Here is a 20,628-nt window from a genome sequence, read left to right on the forward strand (position 1 = left end):
TGTCTTTTTATTAAGTATAAAGTAAGAGCTTAATAAAAAAAAAATGTATACATATAAAAGGTAACAGTATAACGATATCTTTAAGTCTGTTTCTGATCGTTAATTTCCTCGAAGCTAACAATGAGAACAGTTTCGAACAATAAACAATAAATTTAATCTTTTGTTAATGTCGACGTTTATACTATAATTAATTTTAAACTGTTGTAAATTATATGTTTAAAAAAATATATATAATCAGTTGCGGCGCGTGTCCTTCGCATGTCTTCCTTCAACTTGTTAGTGCATCGCATGTTTCTGATGTTGTAAACTATCAATATTAAGAAATTTCTGTTTGAGTTAGTATTGTCAGGTTACTCTCTGGGATTTGAGAAAAAAGAGTGCCCGTGCATAATTAATAAAAGGTTACGAATTGAAGGTTACGAAATTTTTTTAAATATTTTTTTCATACACAGAAGGTATTCAGATATCTTGAACCGATATCATTTCTCTTAATTATTTAAAAGTAAGATTCATTTGAAACTATTTTATGAATTTCTTCGCTTAGTCTGACATTGTAAGAACACAAATATGCCCAGGAAGTTGTATCGGTGAGCGTGTTTTTATTTATATTTTTCAGTCGTCTAACCATTAAAAATATGAAAAATGAAATAACCACTATACATGTATGTCAGGAGGACCCTCGCTCCCTGGATGATCTCATGGTATGTTCTCTCTTCTATCTTATTATTCCTTGAAAGATCTCGAGTCTTATATATTTTATTGGTTCTATGTGGACGGTTGTGTTCGTAATTTCAAATTTGATATTATAATATCATTATTTAAGACAAATGGTAAAAGTATAAACGATGAAAGAATATTCAGCTCTTTTAGTATATATTTCATTTCAATAGAATTTGACACTCTTGTAAACAAAGCAATTGACCAGGATTACTCCGTTCTTACGTACGATTGAATGTGAGTCCTGATAATAACAATTGACACGATCATCTTTTACTATATCAAAGTCTATTTGTCTTTGAAAAGTGTTGTAAATGATAATTATATAAATGAAACTAGTGTTATTCGGATTTCCTGCGGTAGGACCTCAAGACACCGTGAGCGCATTCTGCCGGCATCCAGAGCGGTACGCCAGAAAATTAAGAAATCGATGGCGGTAGATGATAAATAACAAGGACCAACTGACAGACATTCACACCTCGTCTGCCCGTGATCACGGTTGCTGCAAAGTAACCGAAACGTCGGGATTATGTAGTTTTTAAATAATAAAATCCGCGTAGTAAATCCGAATAACACTAGTTTCATTTAAATGAATACTCGCGAAAATCTTAGATCTCATTATGATAATTATATACCCGCGACTTCGTCCGCGTAAATTTTAGAATTAGTTATATATAGCTTTTACCCGTGACGTCGTCCTCATTGGGTAGTTTTTTTGCATAGTAGTATGAAAAAACCTGAGCTGCACTTTTTTGTACGTATGTTTGAATTGTGCCGAGATGGGATGAGGCCATACTAAGTGTGATTGTCATAGGTTAGGTTAATACATTTTAAGAAGAAGATAGGTTACTGCAATACATTTTTATATACGATGTTTTTTGTTTTTCCTTCCTTGGCCAGAAAAGTATTTTTTCCCATGGGAATGCGTTGTTTTCCCGCGGTGAAAAGTACCTCATGTCCTTTCTTAAGTCTCAAACTATCTCCTTACCAAATTTCATTTAAATCTGTTCAGTAGTTTAGGCGTAAAAGCGATGGGCCCACCTGATTGTTCCCATGGGAATGCGTCATTTTCCCAGGGTAAAAAGTAGCCTATGTCCTTTCTTGGGTATCAAAATATCTCCATACCAAATTTCGTGCAAATCGTTTCAGTAGTTTAAGCGTGATTGAGTAACAGACAGACAGACAGATAGAGTTACTTTCGTATTTATAATATTAGTATGGATAAATAAAAAAAAAATTACAAATTAATCATTCCTAATAAAGTGTCTAAATACTAAAGTTTCACTGTTATATCTTCAAATATGACGATTTTCCATACGAACATTCATCACCTCTTTTTACCCATTCTCCCTCATTTTAGTGATAAAAAGTAGCCTATGTTCTTTCGTTTGTCATAAAGTGTCTAAGTAAAAAGTTTCACTGTTACAGCTTTAAAAATGACGAATTTCCATATGAACATTCATCCCCTCATTTTACCCATTTTCCCCTATTTTTTTGGAATAAAAAGTAGCCTACCTTGTTCCTCAGGATCTATTCTATCTCTGTACCAAATTTCATCAAAATCGGTTTACTGGTTTAGGCGTGAAAGGGTAACAGACAGACAGACAGAGTTACTTTCGCATTTATAATATTAGTAAGTATGGATTAACTAATTTTTGTTCTCAACTTCGACAGCGTTACTTTCAAAATAAGAAATGTATAGCTGACCGGGGGAAGTCATATCCTCCTTAAAGGCAATAAACAAGAAGATTTTGGATTTTATAATTTTTTTTCTCGATCGCTTAAAAATCTATCTCTCCACCAATTTTCAGCATAACCCGTAAAGCCGTTCTTGAGCTATAAATAGTGTACTCGTAACTAACATGACTTTCTTTTGTAAAGATATTTATAATCATTATTATTCGAACTATAACAAACTCACAAATATGAAAAAAATAAAACTTAAAAATTTAAAAGATTATAACAAACACAATAGTGTATTCAACAGGTTGTGATTAAAATCAGCTAAAACAGAGCAGCACAATGCATTTTTTTCTGGTATTTAGCACGCGGAACTAAACGTAGATAGCCCTAAAAAGTAAAAATTAAACATTTTTAAATCGTTAGTGGGCCCGTAATACTTATTGACTTTGATAGCGCGGTCTTTGGGAATGATGGTTTTCTAAAGAACCGTAAGCTCGATTAACACTTTTAAATACAGTAAAGTTGTATATCATATCATCGTCATCGCAAGAGTCTTTGCAGACTCATCGTGGTCATCACGTATCAGTGATCCGTATACATGATGACTTTCATGGGAAGATAGTTGCAGTGTTTTCCCCTTGCATTCTGCACCAGCACTTTTTTGGGGCTATTTAGACCCCAAGGCTTGCTGTAGCCTGTTCCAGCCAGTGGTGTCTAAACACTCTTAGAAAGAACACATGACTCGGAAAAGATCATAATGTTACTTGCCAGATTTCGAACCCGCACCCACACGTATGAGTGGCGGGCCTTTTAACCTCTAGGCCACCACGACGTATATCATATACACTCCTATATATGTATTATGTATATATATCTATATACTTTTGCGGTAACATTTTTAAACTCAACACGTGCAGTGTCCGTTCACATTTTCTGTATTTAATTTGATTGTCATTCATCTGTTATGTATTTTATTTTAGTCAATTTTTATTTCATTATTGGAGTATGAATTCTGATCATTATTAGAATCTATTTTTATGTATTATTTAATCGTCGAGGAGTTCTGGAGAAAATTAATTGACTTTTGGTTGTAGAGTTTTACTGAACGCAAGGAGCGTTTTAATTACCTATAAATTTACCTATAATTACATTTTTGTATTTAGGGGACTATTAATGTGTCATTGAATTTATGCATATAAGTCTGTTATTTTACCGATTTTAATGTTAGAATATAGCAAACAGTATCAAACGGTAGAATAACACAGGCTAAATGTGATTTAAGAAATAATTCTATCTTAGTATAGCGTTGTGTGTCTCGCGTCATTTTCTGTTTATGGTGTTGTTTACTTTGGCTCCTCCTCGGTCTCTTTTATTATCATAAAGATGACGTAACGAGGAACGACGACAAACCCGAACCAAAATTCACACGACATCTACCTAAACTAATACATTCCCGACGACACAGAAACATCTTACTTTAAAGAGTTTAACAAGTTTAAAGACTCGTTTGAAACACATCAACTGTCGATATCGTCACATCAACTTTACGTTTTGTTTCAGTTCGTCCTACTCAAGGTTTCTTTCCTTCGTCAAAATTTTAAAATCCTACAAAGTAAGTTCGCGCGCAGTCCGCTGGCTCTCATGGACTCTTAGTCTAGCAACCTTCATATAATCAGATTTGGTCGGACGGAGCTTTGGTATGCTAATGAGCCAGCGATTACATCTCAAATACGGCGACTGTATGTTAAGTAGCTAAAGAAAATCCTTTCATTTTTCACATTTTCTTTGTGTAAATTCTTTTATTATGTAATTGAATAGTCTCTTCACTAAAGTTATCCTGTTGTTGTATGACGAGAATAGAGATAAGATATTTCTCTCGTATTTACTTGGATTGCAGTGCCCATATTTTAGTCTGTAAAGATCCAAGTACCTCAGTGTAACAAAACTCCCTGATTGGTTCAAGGTTCATGTTATTCGTCATATATTCATCTCATGACTTTTTTGTTTCCATACCCGTTGACCTCCGTTTTTTCTAACTGCTCTGTATTTTCTGTCAAACGTCTCAACCGTTTATTCTTAACTCGCTCGACCTCACTGATTGTATCAATTTACTTTTTACGATTATTTTTAACGCGGAGTGGTCACGCTACAGTAATAATTTAAATTTTTACTATTTATTTCGTCTCTATTAAGTCACGTTAAATTATTTTTACGTAATAATAATTATCTTCAGACTTTTTTTGAGGGCTGAATATTGTTAAATGATTATTAAGAGGCAGTTTGACCGCGACTCTACTTGGCCTGACTCTCTGAGATATTGTATCTTCAAAGTCCACTAGATGGATCGTTACTTAAATGCCTCGTCATTGAAGTAAAACTTTTCTTTATCTCATTTGCTAGTTCGAATGTTGTAAAAATAAAGTGGCTATTTTCGGAAAATAGTACGGTTTCGGGATATTGCAATAGTTTTATAATACTCATAATTTAAATCAGCAAAATGATAAATAGTCCTCAAAAATAGTTAAATTAAAGAAGTATAAAAATAGACATTGATACCTAATTATAATTTTAGCGTGTAGTCATTTTAGTGAAGCTAAGCTTTTTGGATACTACGCGTTTTTTTTTATTTTATAACTACATAACCCGACGTTTCGGTTGCTTTGCATTAACCGTGATCACGGCAGACGAAATGAAACTGTCTGTGAGTTAGTCTTGTTATTAGTCATGGCTCGTCAACGATTTCTCAATTTCCTCGCGTATTGCTCTGGATGCCTGTGAATTGCGCTCACTGCGTCTTGAGGTCTTGCAGTGTGGTCGCGGAAATGGAAATTTAAAAACGGGTGAATAGGCTCATACTGAGTTAGTGAGTTTACTATCTATAACTTCATTTCCACCTTCCAAAGGGTGGGTCGGTCGTCACAAACACTATCCAGTTGAATTTTTAATTTTCGAGATATGTTTTTTTAACTCTTTGCTGATGCTCCTCTTTGTTTGTCCAATTCATATCAGCAAAAGACGCGTGGTACCCGAAAAGCTTAGTTTTCATTAAATATATATAGATACTTGGTTAAAACGAAGCAGAGTATTCATTTAAATCATTAATTAAAATAAACAAACATTGAGTACAGGACTTCCGTATACCGATGCTCTGTCAATCGCGTTCCGTTTTACCACTACTCCGCAAAAAAAATAATTCCGAAATAACCAGAAATAATTGTAGAGAAGTTGTATTAAACAAAAATTTATTTTAAAGGACTTAGAATAAACTTGAGTTCCTTAATTCGTAAAGAGGTTCATACAAATTCAAATTGTTTTAAGCAATTTATTTTTTATGTTTGATCTTTTTATAATAATCCCTGATTTACGTTACGACAGCCGTTTACATGAAGGCAAAAATAACACATTGCAAGGACTACACACGACTTCAAAGAGCCTTGGCAAATCGTTCATATCGGTGCTGATACGAACGGTGACTCAGGATTATTGAAACTTAAGAGATTGTTAGTGTGGTCTATAGGAAAATATAGATATACTAATTACAGCTTATCACAGTCTCGTATAAGCATCTCATTCACAAGTTTATTTTTGTTATTTTAAATATGATGTGAAGTTTCGTTTTTTCTGTCGGTACAACAACAAAACAACATCGAACTTTGTTTGTCTTATCATATCATATATTATGGTATCTCCCTCACTCTTTATTGATAAATTAAATTTATTATAGGAAAAAAAAATATTATATATAGGAAAAAAAAATATTATATGTATTTGGAAATCCAAAAAAATCGATGTATGAGAAATGTTTAAAGACCAATAAAAATAACTCATACAAAGAATTAAACGCATCTACATGATTGTAAAGTTCCAATATCTACTTAACATGTTACCAGTGATGGCTGAGGCCACTCGTCCTCCATGTTGTCGGTAGATATGTATTCTTGTTCTATTGTTTTAAAAATTTAGTCTGCGTCATTCATCACTACGAAAACCTTTTTTTATAAAAATTATAATACCAGTAATAATTATTATCCTATTTACTGCTTCTTATTTCCTTCTAAAAAAAAATTCTCTTTTCTTGTCACTTTCTGTTTCTTGTCGTTTTTCATTATGATGTCTTTGTTAATAACATCTGTCTAGTTTTATCACTCAACTTATGTTTTGTTGCTCCAAGAAATTTAAATTTGTTTTTGCTCACATCGTGTAATAACTCTTTAAGTTCGTAAGGGAGCGTTTATCCCCTTTAAGTCGTTCTTCACACAATGGGATGTTGTGTTTTATGAGATTCGTTTGCTGTTCGTGACGTCACCATGTATAACATTGTGACCTCATAATGGAAATAAAAGCGCATTAGGAATTAGCAGCTCCCTCCTTATTGGGTAGTTCTGTATATTCAGTTATGATAACGAGATATAGGCGTATTGCATATAAACAAATATTCATTCATAGTAGAATGTCAGTTTTGATTGAAATAATTTATTTTCATTCCCATGTAAGACGTTACAATCTGTTAATATATTTCAAGCGTCTGATAATATGGAGCATTCAATCGTTACCTGATTGTCATTAATTCAGTAATCTCCTGGCGCCTTCAGTTCAAACCCCTCGGAGTTGATTTAAGAAAGTAATCGAGGTGGAAGTGAGTCGTGGTTAAGAGCAATCAGGAGATAACGGATGTATATAAATATACCTTTAGTAAATAGTTTATGAGGGGTATTCAGTACTGATACTGATATATTTATTAATTAAAAACTTGTGACTACATGAATATCTAGTGTGGTAACGATATCTTATTTCAATGGGGTGAGGGAGAGTTACAATATCATATCCAGACCACTAAATATAAGAGTTGCCAACAAATAATAAGACATTAAAAATTAATAAAGCATTACAAAGTTTTGTGAGATTTCAATAACTAAAACACGATCACTATAAATGAGACGTACTCATGTGTGACAGTAAACAATTTACATATAAGTTAGTTCGTACTTAGTTCAACAAATGCAAACGTTCACATTGGCAAAATATTCTACGATTCCAAAGTGAATGAAGCCACAGCGGCGAGAATAAGAAATATTTGTTGACTCAAAAACAAAGGAAAATGATATATACGAGAAGAATTTTAAAGTAGGGTTTAACATGTTACAGTTAGATACCTTTAATGTGTATAGTGGAGCAGAAGCAGTGAAACTTTGATTTAAATAAAATAATCGTTTATATAAGTAACAAGATAAATTAAAACAGAACACGTTTAAATTGAAAGAAAGCGTCTAGATAGTTTACAGAACAACATTAAAATGAATACGACATTAGTTATTTTTTACGATCTTTTCCCGAAATAACCGGCTTTTATATTTAAGAGACATGAATATTTCTTTGAGGCAAAATTTAAATTTAAATGTCTAAATTTATAAGATGTCTAAATATATATTCCATATAGTAGTTTACTGTGCAGTGGATTGTTCATTTGCTTTATTTTGGTTGATTTCTCAGGAATACTTATCGAAGGCGAAAAGATGATTATTTAATAAACAAAAAAATATTTATATCGTCGTTTAGGAATGTTGGCGGTATTAAGAAGGTAAACTTCGTTTTTTTTAATGCAAATTAAAAAACCTTTAAAATTAGAAACTAAACCATCATTAATGAATGTTAATTGTTATTATGTAAGTTTAATTTATTTCGTCATTATTACTGTTGTTATTTTAAAATCATGTAAAATATAAGTCGAGGACAGATTAGTTCAGAGATGATGATCACGCGCCGCCCACGACTGTAGGCCTGGAGTCAGACGTGACCTGTTACAAATATATTATATATGCAGCTTATTACAAAAAAGATAATTCAAATTATCCGTCCACGTAGTTGATAAAAAAGTTCACAAAATTAATGCTTATCCTTAAAAACCTCTTACTATATTTTTAAAACCTTCATCTGATTATATCGTCCAGGATTTTATGAAAAAAAAAAAAATTAAAAATGCCATAATGGCGGTCAATCTTGATGATATTTTTCATCACCAGAAATGATTGTTAGCGATGTTAGACGACAGGTTTAGTTTTAGAGCGAGGCACGTTCCTACACTCGAGTCGTTTTAATTGTTGGGACTCGACAAAAAAAATTATCGACTATACAGACCAAAAATTATGCAGGAGAATATTAACTATATATAAATGTTTGAAAACTATGTTTTATAGTGAAAAAATGAATGTGGAGTGTATTTTAGTAACGGTACTTCCCTCTCGACTTTATAAGAACAGTGTTTATTTTTTTATTCCTACAACCGCGGCTTATGTTTGAAACTCTCACACGAGAAGTTGTTCCCTTACATTATTCATGAGTTGTTACAACTCCACGTCTATAAGATACTTTACAATATGGTGACATAATATTCAGGACAAACTCTATTTGATATGACAGTACTATGGATCATCATTAAACTGATTAATTTAAAAAGCAAAAAAAGCTTTAGAAACAAATACATTAAAAAAAATTCAACGTATTAAAGTCTGCTTTAAAAAATATCATTCGCAACTTATTAATGTCTTCTATATGTTTTTAAAATATTAGCTATTCAGAAAGAAGAACTGACGAGGTTTCAAATTTATTTTAATTTTAAATTAAATATAGAATAGATTGGCATTGTTTCGTATTTTGATAGATTTGTTCAATGGAGTGTTTCGCGCATAAAGTTTTTCGTAGTGGAGAGAAATATTTAAGAAATTTAATTTGTTAACTATTTCATGAGGCTTACTCGTAATATACTTTAACAATAATTGAGACTTCGCCTAAATGATAAACTTAAGGCATGTACGATTATGGAAAAAGAATTGGGGTGAAAACGACCCATAAATGATATAAATGACGTGACTCGGTCCTTGTTATTAACTCAACCTAGTTTTATTTCATCTTATATTATATATTGGTTCTGTAAATGATGAAACATATAACACACGGACTCAAAGCTCTGTTGCGTCGTTTATGTTAACATTGTATTGTCTATCAACTCACAATATACAATCATCTTATTTTTAAGAACTTAATAACTTCCTATTATTACACGTTGGTTAAATTAAAAGATAAATTCAATAAAACTGCCACATCGTCTGCAAGTTATCATCAACAGGTAGTACCCTCTGCGAGCAATGATATAAATATATAAGATAAAGATACTTATATGAAGAACGTTAAGGGTGATTTTAGAATGAAGGAAGTAAGTAAGTTTGAGTGAATGACTGTAAGAGTAATTAGAAACACAGAGCTTCGTAATGAAGTTAGTAATTAAATGGCAGTGGAAAGTTTCACGAGCCTCTGTTAGGCTTGTATCTGAACGTTCGGTGTCGAGTGTTCATTGTACTCGTTACTTGTAATTGTATGAAATTAATTACGCACACTTTATGTTCTTCAAATCTTACAATAATCGTAATATCTTCCAACATACCATTTGCTTCATATGTATCCTTTAAAAATATTAAATCATATTAAAAATTGAGTTGAACTATTTTCCTCGCGTGTTCTTTTGTTAGACAATATTATCTATGAACGTGAACCGAAAACAAGATTATTCCCGCAGACAATAAATTATTTCAAAGTGTAATTACTTCTAACAGGTTTTTTAATAAGACTCGTACTTATTCGAGCCTTGCGTGTTTTTCTTCTCGCTCTGAATATAAACTTGTGACAAACAAAATACTTATTTAACACATTAATATCGTATGTGTGTAATTAAGTTTCGAATCGTTTATGCCGTCCAAGAGGTATCTGTCAAAAATTAATAATTACTTTATAGTGGCAAGAGAGCAGCCGGCTTACTTGATCGAAGGTGGTCACCATCGCGCTTGGACATTTGCAACAGAAGGGGTGTTGTGGATGCTCTGCCGACCTTGATTCTGGAAGAGGGAGAGGAAAGGGTGGGAACAGGGAAAGGGAAACCGGCTCTCTCACTCATCGAACGAAACGCAGCTATTAAAGGCTACTTTACGCCGATCATCTGTGAGAGGGTGCTACTTTCCCGGTCGAGCCAGCAAAGTTCGAGCTGTAGTAACTTGACCACAGCTAGGCTCTGCCACCTTGTTGTTTCCGCTATCTTTAATGTGAGATTCATTTGAATATATTCTTTTATTACGTTATAATGTGTATTAACAAGCAAGTTACTTCACAGCCCCGCGCTACCCTGATTTCAAAATTATTACATAAATATACGTATGTCTGTATTAAATCTATCTCAGTCTGTTAGCGAACGTAATGTTTGTTAACATCTAAAGACAAAATCTCATTCAAACTTACTAAATATGAAACGGAGGAAATATTTTCAGTAATACATATGAGTTGCTTTCATTTCTTGTTTGAATTTACTTAAAGAGCAGCTAAAAAGTATTTTGTCCTGATAAAAAAAGTTAAAGTTTAATAAAAACTCGAATAACACGGATTACGGCGACGACTCTTACATTTGTTATAGACGAGTAGACTATAAATGTTAAATACTTGACGGGTGTAGGTTGTCGGGTTGTCAGGTTTGTAGATTGTTTTTGTTAATTTCCAAAACAATCAACTAATTTTCGTTGCGATTCTGTTTTAATCAAAATTGTGTCTAAAAGTAACTATCATTTAAAGAATATTAAATATTTTATTAAGTTATATCAAGTATTCAATATTTTAAAGTTGGTCTTTTTTTAAATGTACTTCTTTGATCTGAGAGTAGTCCGGGGAAGCTGGCGTAATGTTATCAACACGGGACTTGAGTCATGTTTATGAATGAGTCGGTGGAGGGATGACGCCATTTGTTAGCCGGAGGAAAACTTATCAAAGAAAGTATTAATTTAATTTAGTTCACTCACACGTTATAATATATACATTATTATTTATTATTCTAAAGAAATGGTATATGTGCTTTATAATTAGTACATCTTATTTGTTTAGTTTTATATTACCTTTTCCTAAGGGTATATGTCCAACAGTGCTCTTGTTTGTGATTTAATGATACGTATGTAAGTTTATATCAGAGTTTGTTTCTATCGTAACAATGACGGGTTGTTTTTGGTTACAGCATGAATAAAACAATAGCATTGAATATGAATGTGCACGTGTTCCAGATCATCGTGTAGTAAGTACAGCGTGACTTGTCTGTTTGCTTCGTCTTTCACATGACACTGTTGTGTTGTGTTACGTTTTTATATATTTACTCTGTTTTCAAATGTCCGCTGACAGCTTATAAGGTAAGGTGTTCCACAACGAGCTGACATATATTAGTAAAATAAGATATCATGAAGGTAGTGTTAACACTTGGAGTACTCTTTTTTGTGTTTATCCCTGTATAGTCACATCTTGCCAGGCTAAAGCAACAATGAGATCTTCACGTGTCACATTATAATGAACACATGCATGAATATGATATTAAAATGGCACTACGGTCCTAAAATCGCCTTTTGGAACAGCATTTCTGATACAAATGAAAGAACAAGTAAGATGTGTCCTCATGCCTTCCAGATTGTGGTTGTGTATCTTCTGCTACAGGAAACTCTACACATTAAAGTAAAGGCGAAGGTACGGATGAACTCAAGACATCACATTTTAAGAGCAAGTGTTTCTGTTTTTACTACAGTTCATTGGCTGGTTCTACAATAGAAAAATGATAATTTCTAGACCCTTATACTAAATTACTAATTTAATAAATATTTAAAAAATTACAATATAAATAATAACATTTATTAGTACTGCCGCTGGATTAGACTCATTCAGAAAGTCACGTCAGGATCATTAAGTGACATAATTGTTCTCACTTCTGATTCAGCACTAGTTTCCTAATTTTTGACGTCTGACGCAAAAAGAGGGTGTTACTTGTGTGAGGTTCTCAGCTATGTTGAGAGAGTATCAAATTTTTTCTAATACTCTATATGGCAATTTTTGCATTAAATGACCAGGTTATTTTTTTTCAAATAAAAAGTTTTTCAGCGAAATTGCATCTAAAGTAAATTATATTATTTCTCGGAAAATCATCAATTGTGATGACTAAGTTCTTGTTTAATTTTATAAGTTTAACTGTAATTTTAAATTTCTATGTATTTTCTTAAACCCAAAAAATCTGCTTACAATTTGCTTTATATTTCCTGTAAATCATTCTCGATGTAACTACTAAACGTTGTTCGGATATGTTTTGTTTCAGTGTCATTAATCACGAGGGAGGTTACTCTCTATTGCTTTTTTACAAACCATTAACTGGTGTAGTTAGTGTGAAATCAATTTTATACATATTATTATGTCGAATAAGAAAGAACTAGCCTCTAAGCTGTCCTTTTTGACATATGTGTAATGAATGCACTATTTGTTTATGTACATGGGAAGTTATATTGATTAAAGAAATCTGGTTTCAACAAATGTATATATCTTTACGTATTTAATTTTCTTTTTCGTCCTGTACTACTGTTAGATCTTCGTTTCTTCCTACTTCTGTAAAAGTTCTATAGTGTTGTTAGAGTTCACTTTAGTTCAATGAATGAGGCACTTGTCTTTAAGTAATTAATAATTATGGTTGGTAAAGTTTATCAGGTGACATCTACATGATCATGAACTACAATTCGAGTTCAGTGGTCGTAGTTGCAGAGAACAACTCAGTGTTCACGCGGATGAAGTTGCGGGAAAAAAATAATTGAATTGATATGTTGTAATCAAATGGTTTTGTTGGGTATAAATTTTTTTAAAAGCTTTAATTTACGTACTAACAATGAAGAAATAAATGTACATTGTTTAATTTGGGATTATTCATATTATTTATTAGTACAATAATGACAGTGTCTTATGTAAATAGTTCCAAATACTGAGCAAGCTTAAGTCTTAACTCGGTGTTTCAGACAGAACTTTATTTCAATGGGGACTGTTACACAGTCTGGTCACCGGCCACCAACACTCTCATATGATACAATAAAAAAAATAATTAGTTATTAATTAATTAAATATTCAAAGATGAGTTTATTTAATATTTTAATTTTGGGAATTAACTTTTATAAATGATTTCATTTATCACATTCATAAAAAAAATATAATTATTGATGTTATGAATTATTATTGCATGTAATTTCGGATAGTTTCAAATCTGGAAGCTGATCACACGGCCAAGTGACGCCTCTTGTGTCAGGTGGCATTTTATTAAGTTGATATATAAGAATAATTTAAATATTTTCCACCTTCTTATATAAATTATTTTATTTCACACTGACACTACGAACTTTATTATACGACACGAATATTTAAGACTTCCAAATGTCTATTGTATTTGCGGACATCATTTATTATCATTGCAGAGTGAGCTCTGTATGTTATTCTCAGTTTTATATTCAGAAAACGCTTGTAACACTTTATATGTAAATTCGGATAATAATAAACCCGGGGACAATGTATATGTTGATCTCAATAGAACTATGAACTTGTCGCTACATTCCTCGACTGTTACATTATGTATGTATGTATGTATCGAGGATGTTTCTCTAAAGTTTGTGATCTTAATCTCAATCTTAACCATTGCATTGACATGATGTTAACTCACAATCATTTTTTTGTTTTTTCTCAAATGTTTTTTTATTGGGATACTCGAATAACTTTCTAGCAACAGGAGCGCATACAGGGAGGATATGGCAAGTGGATTGTGTGAGCGATTTAAATTTATTCAAACACACATAGCCAGTACAGAACTAACATATAAAGTATACATAAGTTGTTAATAAAGTCACTAAATAGATAGGTAATGTTTCTGTTTATTTTTGATATATGCCACTTTTACAAACTTTTTAAATTTACGAACCAAATGAAATTATAAATCTCTGTGAAGACTAATGTGTAACTGAAAGTATGTTATTAAGAATATGACTATGTGGGTTCGTCTGTTGTATGCTCAGGGTATGCCGTGTTTCCTTGAATGTGATCAGAACCAAGATGAAATGTGGTCAGCCCAACCAGAACTCGGACTCAGTTTAAATAATGACAAAAAAGCCATAAACTGGAGCCGTCAGATTCGACTCGAACGACTCTTCTTGAGGAATATTTTTTCAGTTAAAAAGAACCATCGAGTACGAGTATTGACCCTCGATACTTCGTCATAAATACAAAATACATGAGTTTGGTGGGAAAAAGTTTCAGACTTATCTTCCATAAAAAAAAAACTTTTGCAAGGAATTATGGAAAAACGACCACATTTCATTCGAACACCTTAATCTTGTAGCGTTCGATATTATTTTGTTTATCATCAAGAACTTTCCTTTTATAAAATGCTCTTTAAGCTCACATTAAGAATCTAGAATTTTTTTTCCCTTCTGTGCAACTTTAAAAAGTGGAGTGTGCACGAAAAGACCCTCCTTAATATAAGGAAGACAAGTCTTCTGCGCACCGACCGTTCTCAATAGAAGTCTTTCTTCCATGATTTACATGCCTAGGTAGATATTAAATTATCGTTCAAACGTATTTTTAAACTGTTAGCAATTAGAATAATAATTATCATTTCCACTCGTAGCTTATGTGACTGTAAACGGAAAATTGTGATATTTTTTATTTTTTAAATCTTTTTTCTTTTTTCGATGTATTGTTTATGAACACCGGGTCACAAATACAATATTATATATCAAGTAAATGAAACTAGTATTATTCGGATTTACTACGCGGATTTTATTATTTAAAAACTACATAATCCCGACGTTTCGGTTACTTTGCAGCAACCGTGATCACGGGCCTCGTCACATCTCGTCTGCCCGCGTAGTAATAATAAAATCCGCGTAGTAAATCCGAATAATACTAGTTTCATTTAAAAGAATACTCGCGAAAATCTTAGATCTCATTATTATATATCAAGCTTGTGAGTACGGTTCAAAGTAAAAATTTGTACAATAATATTAACTAGACACCATATACTAATACTTTTTTTGTGTTTAAAATTTTATCTACAATATCATAAGTAGATTCAATTACTTTTGTTACTTTTAAGCTTACAAAAGTCATATTATTTTCGTTTTACATTTGATAGTCGTCTCAGAAGATCATTAAGCGACTTCATGCAGCGACTGATTCATACATTCCATTCAGGGTCTTATTGATGACCAAACTTCTGTCCATCCATCTATCGTAATGGCACTTCTTGATACTTTTGCTTGATGTTCTCAATTTATTACGTCATAATTCCTTTTTACGGACGACATCATTATTTAATAGGTACTAATTCTGTCATAACTACAGAAGCTCATAGATTAATAAAAATATTGAACGTTTATCGATCATATAACATAAGAACGGTACTTGAAGTGACTGAATGAGTTTACTTGTATGATATGTTCAAGGTTCGTCCACGTGAAGGGAGTGAACGAATGTTACTAGAACAGCGCTGTTCTATGAACGCTAAGTTTCTGTTAGGTTTTTGTGTGTTGTATATTTTAGACTCTAAAAGTTGTCAGAAGAAAAATTACAAAGAATATCACTGCTGTGGCGAAAACTCCTGTACCTATTTATAGCGAACATATACCAAAGCTTAACTCATCAACTTTTCAGATCGGAGCTTCCACTTACAGTATCTGTCTCTTATTCTTATATATTTTAAACTGACATTCAGTTTGGTTTGTCTGTTTTGTAAAATTTAAAAATATTGTGATTTATTTTAATTTTATGAATTATTTTAAAATAAATTATTACATTTTTTTAGTTTGAATGACATCTTTACGAAACAACCCTTCAGCAAAGGAACATTTTGATGTTTATGAAAATGTAATATATATATATTGGCTAACTCGGTCAAGCCACAGCAGTTACCGAATATAAGTGACACGAGCGAATCATCAGGGAATACTTTACAGATACAACTAGTAGCTGGTTAACGTTACAGGACGAGTACATGGTAAAATATACTTAGAAGAGAGATATCGGAAGGAACAAAAGCGTAAAAAAGTTACAAAATGAGACGAAATTCACTTTTACTGTTGCAGGATGTGTTTTGTATCAAATGATTTGAAATATTCTATGTAGTTCATAAAGATTTACACGTGATTGGTGTTTAAATATTTCTTTATACTTTTTTAAATAAAATATAAGCTTTTAAATTACAAAAAGCTTTTGTTAAAATAAAATATGAATCATTCAATACGCAGCATTTAATGCTATATTCACAGATACAGGTACTAATATACAGGTATAATATTTATGATTGTAGACCTTATTAATACATTTGTACATATTTATAAAGATCGATGTAACAGTGATATCAATATTCACGATTTTTATAATTAATAAAACGAGCATTTTAACGATTTCATCTTTAGCATTACATAACTAGCAAAATAATAAAGTAATATTGTTAAAATATATCTAAGTAAGAAGTATATTAATTTAGTTGGACAATATTTGAGCTCACGAGAAAAGTTTATTTAAATGAGTTTCAAATTGACAACGTGTAGTATTCGATAAGAAAGAATTTTGACACAGTTTAAAAATTTCACAGCTTTTCTTTATTTTCTTTGATTTTGAGTAAGAAACAGATTATTTACGAATGTTTAAAAGTTTTTTTTCTTTTCCCTAAATAGATCATTATTTTAACAATGTATACATATTTATCTTTTAACCTGTGTTATTTTTTTTATATTAATTCCGAAACCTTTATTTATCTATCATTACACAATTACAACTACCCTCAACATTTTTTTTCTACGAACCTTCAGAACAGTCAGTTCAGACCCTCAGTGGCCTGGTGACCTTGCAGTTTATTGCTCATGGTAAACACTCGCGCACGAACTACCGTCTCACAAAATAATAAAACCACTTTGAAAAGTTTAAGTTTAAAGTTTAAAGAACTGTATCTTAAGAACTTGTGTAATCAAAAGAAAATAGTGGCTGATGAAGAGGGAAATAAGAACCAGCTCCTCCACAAGGTAAACCCTGCACATTTCACTTTTGGCCTTTATTCTTGACACACTTTTTTCTTCACTCGAAGTTTTGTAATGATGCTAAGAAATTTTAAATCTTAACAAGTCCTTCTAGTTAGCAGAGGGTAAATATAAAATCAAATGCGCTTCTGAAGTCTGCCAAGGCTAATGGGTCTCCGGACTGACACGCGCCCGCTGACTGAGTAGTATCTTACCCGTCCTTAGCGCTCCGCGGTATTTGTGTCTTTCACGGTGATATCAATAAATACTGTACTCAGTCTTATCTATCAAATAAATGATTATTACTATAATGTGTTTCGTACACTAATAGTCAGATTAAAAAATAAATATATTGTAGTCATCGTATCTTCAATTTATTTCTCATTATTATTCCCATTTTGCATTAATGAACCCAAGTACTACAATAACACAACTAAAACTAAACACAATTGTTTGAAAGTTAATTATGACAGTGTGAGATAATACTTAATGAATGTTTTTAATCTGTAGCTCTTTATAAATAAGTCACTGATACAATATATTCAAGCAGTTCTGTACTGCAATATTCGAATCACACCAACTATCACTAGTTTAAAGCAATTGATGTACATAATTTATATGTGAAATCTTTTCCAAGTTATCTTGTTAGTCAATTTAAAAGTGTTAGAGATTCAATGAATATAAAACTTTATTAAAACAGTTTTAATGAACAAGAGTTACTGAGTTAAGGGTAATGTTCGCAGTATTGGATAATCCTTCGAACGTGCTGTCGGTAAAACTTTATTTTAAGATTCATGTTTTTTAAGAAAAGTATCATTATAAAATATCCTTTAACCGAAGTTCGTATAACATTTAAAACATTTTGCTCGACTCTTTTTGTATAGTCTTTGGAAAGAACAACTCTCAACTTTGTTTCAACATCATCACTACTGTCGACTCTTAATATTTCATAATAGTTGTAACTTCATATGTACATATTTAAAAAAGAAAAAGTGTTAATTCATTTTTCTTCAGACAAGCTAGTTGCAAGAATGATGACATTTTAAAATATGTCATCTTTTTAAATACATTCGTCATTTACAATTTACAACAATGATAATGTATATAATAAGGTACATTATGTATTCGTCTCCTGGTTCCACAATATAATGGACATCTTATATTTCAAACAAAATTTTAATGACTTCAGCAATAACAAAGATACGGGCTATGAAATGTTTATGACTTGAGTACTTGATAACTGAGAAGAGATAAAAGATGCTCATTTTAATTAGGTTAAGAGGATATTAGAAATGTGTACTTATATATTCAGTACACTAAGACATGTTGCTCTTGTTTAAAGTTACACTCCTGTGATCCATTCCCAATTAAAGTCTTTATGGTTTTAATTTTGGGACAAAATGAAGTTGTCTCTGGAGGTTTTAATTCGATTATCCCTGAAATTAAAGAGACGCCTTTCCTAGTACATTTCAGTAGAACGTTGCGTGTATTCATTTTAATTTATTAGTTAAAGTATAATTTAAAAAGTATTATTTGTTTTTTGTTACAAAGAGTTTATTTAACTGTATCAGACGGACGAAGAATAGTAATAATTAATGACCGTAAATAAAATTTAAGTTTTAATCATAACTCAATTCACTGTAAAGATTTTGGGGTGAAATTTACTCCACTCTCATGACTCTCCTCTCAGAGACAGTCGCCGTTTCATTACATATAATATATCAAGCGCCTGATAACAATAATGGGAATCCGTTATCAAATTACTACATAGCCGCGGATCCTTGAAACGTATGCAAAGTTTCAAATTAATGACGTTTCTGTCAATGGGTGAAAATAATGTTCAGAGATTTCGTTACATACATATGTACGTAAAGACATCGATACAACCCGAGCTTGCTGAACAAAATAAAGCTGAACACTAAGATATTTTTTATTCTGATCCTTTTATTTTACGGTTTTTTTCGCCCTATAATTACTGGTTGCACTAGAAATACTTAGAACATAGTAATAGTTATTTAAGTAGGTCAATAAGATGATGAAATATCGGTGACCATTTTATTGGCACATTTAATATAGTTATAATTTAACATAATAACTATAAATATGACGAGGGAAGTAACAAAAGATATGTTTCAATTGAACTTTAAGGAAGCAAACGGCTTTAATGGCACATACAATAATAGTAGTGAAGTGAATGACGGATCCAACAGGTGGCCGCCGCTACGAAATGATCATAGAATTATATAACTTCTATGGTTTCATTAAAGTTCAGTTTAGCTTGAATATGAACAGTACGTATAAATGATTCAGATACAGATTGTGGGAGTAATTAGAAGCGCAGAGCTTCACGAGCTACGTCGGACGTAATTAAATAGCTGTGGAAAGTTTTATATCTTTGTTGTACTTAGATGTACATATGTGTGAACGCTTCAAATGAAATTGTTTTACTGTTTCTATACAAGAGAAACTAATTACGGGGTACTAATAATGAGAGGTTCATAAGATGGGCACTCGTGGTTAGTGCGGCGGCTTAAAGGGGTTGAGAATACAGTGGGTTGTTCTAGGCAGCATTAGATACAGACTAAATCATTAGGTCAATAACTTTCGTGAGTTTAACCATGAAGGACTGGTTACTATCAAATCATCCGTAGCTTGTCGCTTTCCGCGTTTCTAAAAATGTAGTTTTAAAATAATAAAATCCGCTTAGTATATCCAAAATATATTAGATTCATTTAAATGAATAAAACTCGCGAAAGTCTTAGATCTCTTTATGTCTAAAAAAAAATATCAGAAGTATATATTTACGTAGTTATTCTGTTTTTTTTGATGAAAAATTTCATCTTGAAAACTTAAATTACTTTACATTATATAAAATATACCTCACTATATACAAATCAAATGATGATTGTTGTAGGACTTAATGAAGAGGAATCAAATTTATTTGAAACATTGGTTTTTTTAGTTACAACTGTGGATACCTCGGGGTGTGGGCCGTTCCTTTAGTTTATGTTATTTTTGCTTTAACTGAACACTAAGATATAGTATAACAGTAACGATATTGCAAGTACAATTAAAAAGTTACCGTCGGGTTTATATGAAACTCTAAAGCCTTGTTATTAAAGCTGTTAGTTCGTTGGGTAAGCTTTATTAATGTTTGGGATTTGACTTTATTTTGAACGTTTTGTTAAGATTCTATCTGTCTTTATTAAAAAACATTTAAAATCTATTCACTAGCATATACTGTTTTGTTTTGAATTATATTCAGGTAACAATTAAATATTAAAAACTGCATGAAGAAACCAACTGTAAGAACGTATCACCATGCTTCGAGGCCTTCCTCACT

General features: G+C 31.8%; 1 protein-coding gene across 1 annotated transcript in view; it reads left to right on the top strand.

Annotated features, from left to right (window-relative positions):
* Window positions 1-20,628, top strand: part of LOC116775096 (inactive dipeptidyl peptidase 10) — a 489,500-nt gene that overhangs the window by 912 nt on the left and 467,960 nt on the right. The gene's annotated exons all lie outside the window — the stretch shown is intronic.

This window comes from Danaus plexippus, chromosome 25, assembly GCF_018135715.1.
Source record: "Danaus plexippus chromosome 25, MEX_DaPlex, whole genome shotgun sequence".
NCBI classification, from domain to species: Eukaryota; Metazoa; Arthropoda; class Insecta; order Lepidoptera; family Nymphalidae; genus Danaus; species Danaus plexippus.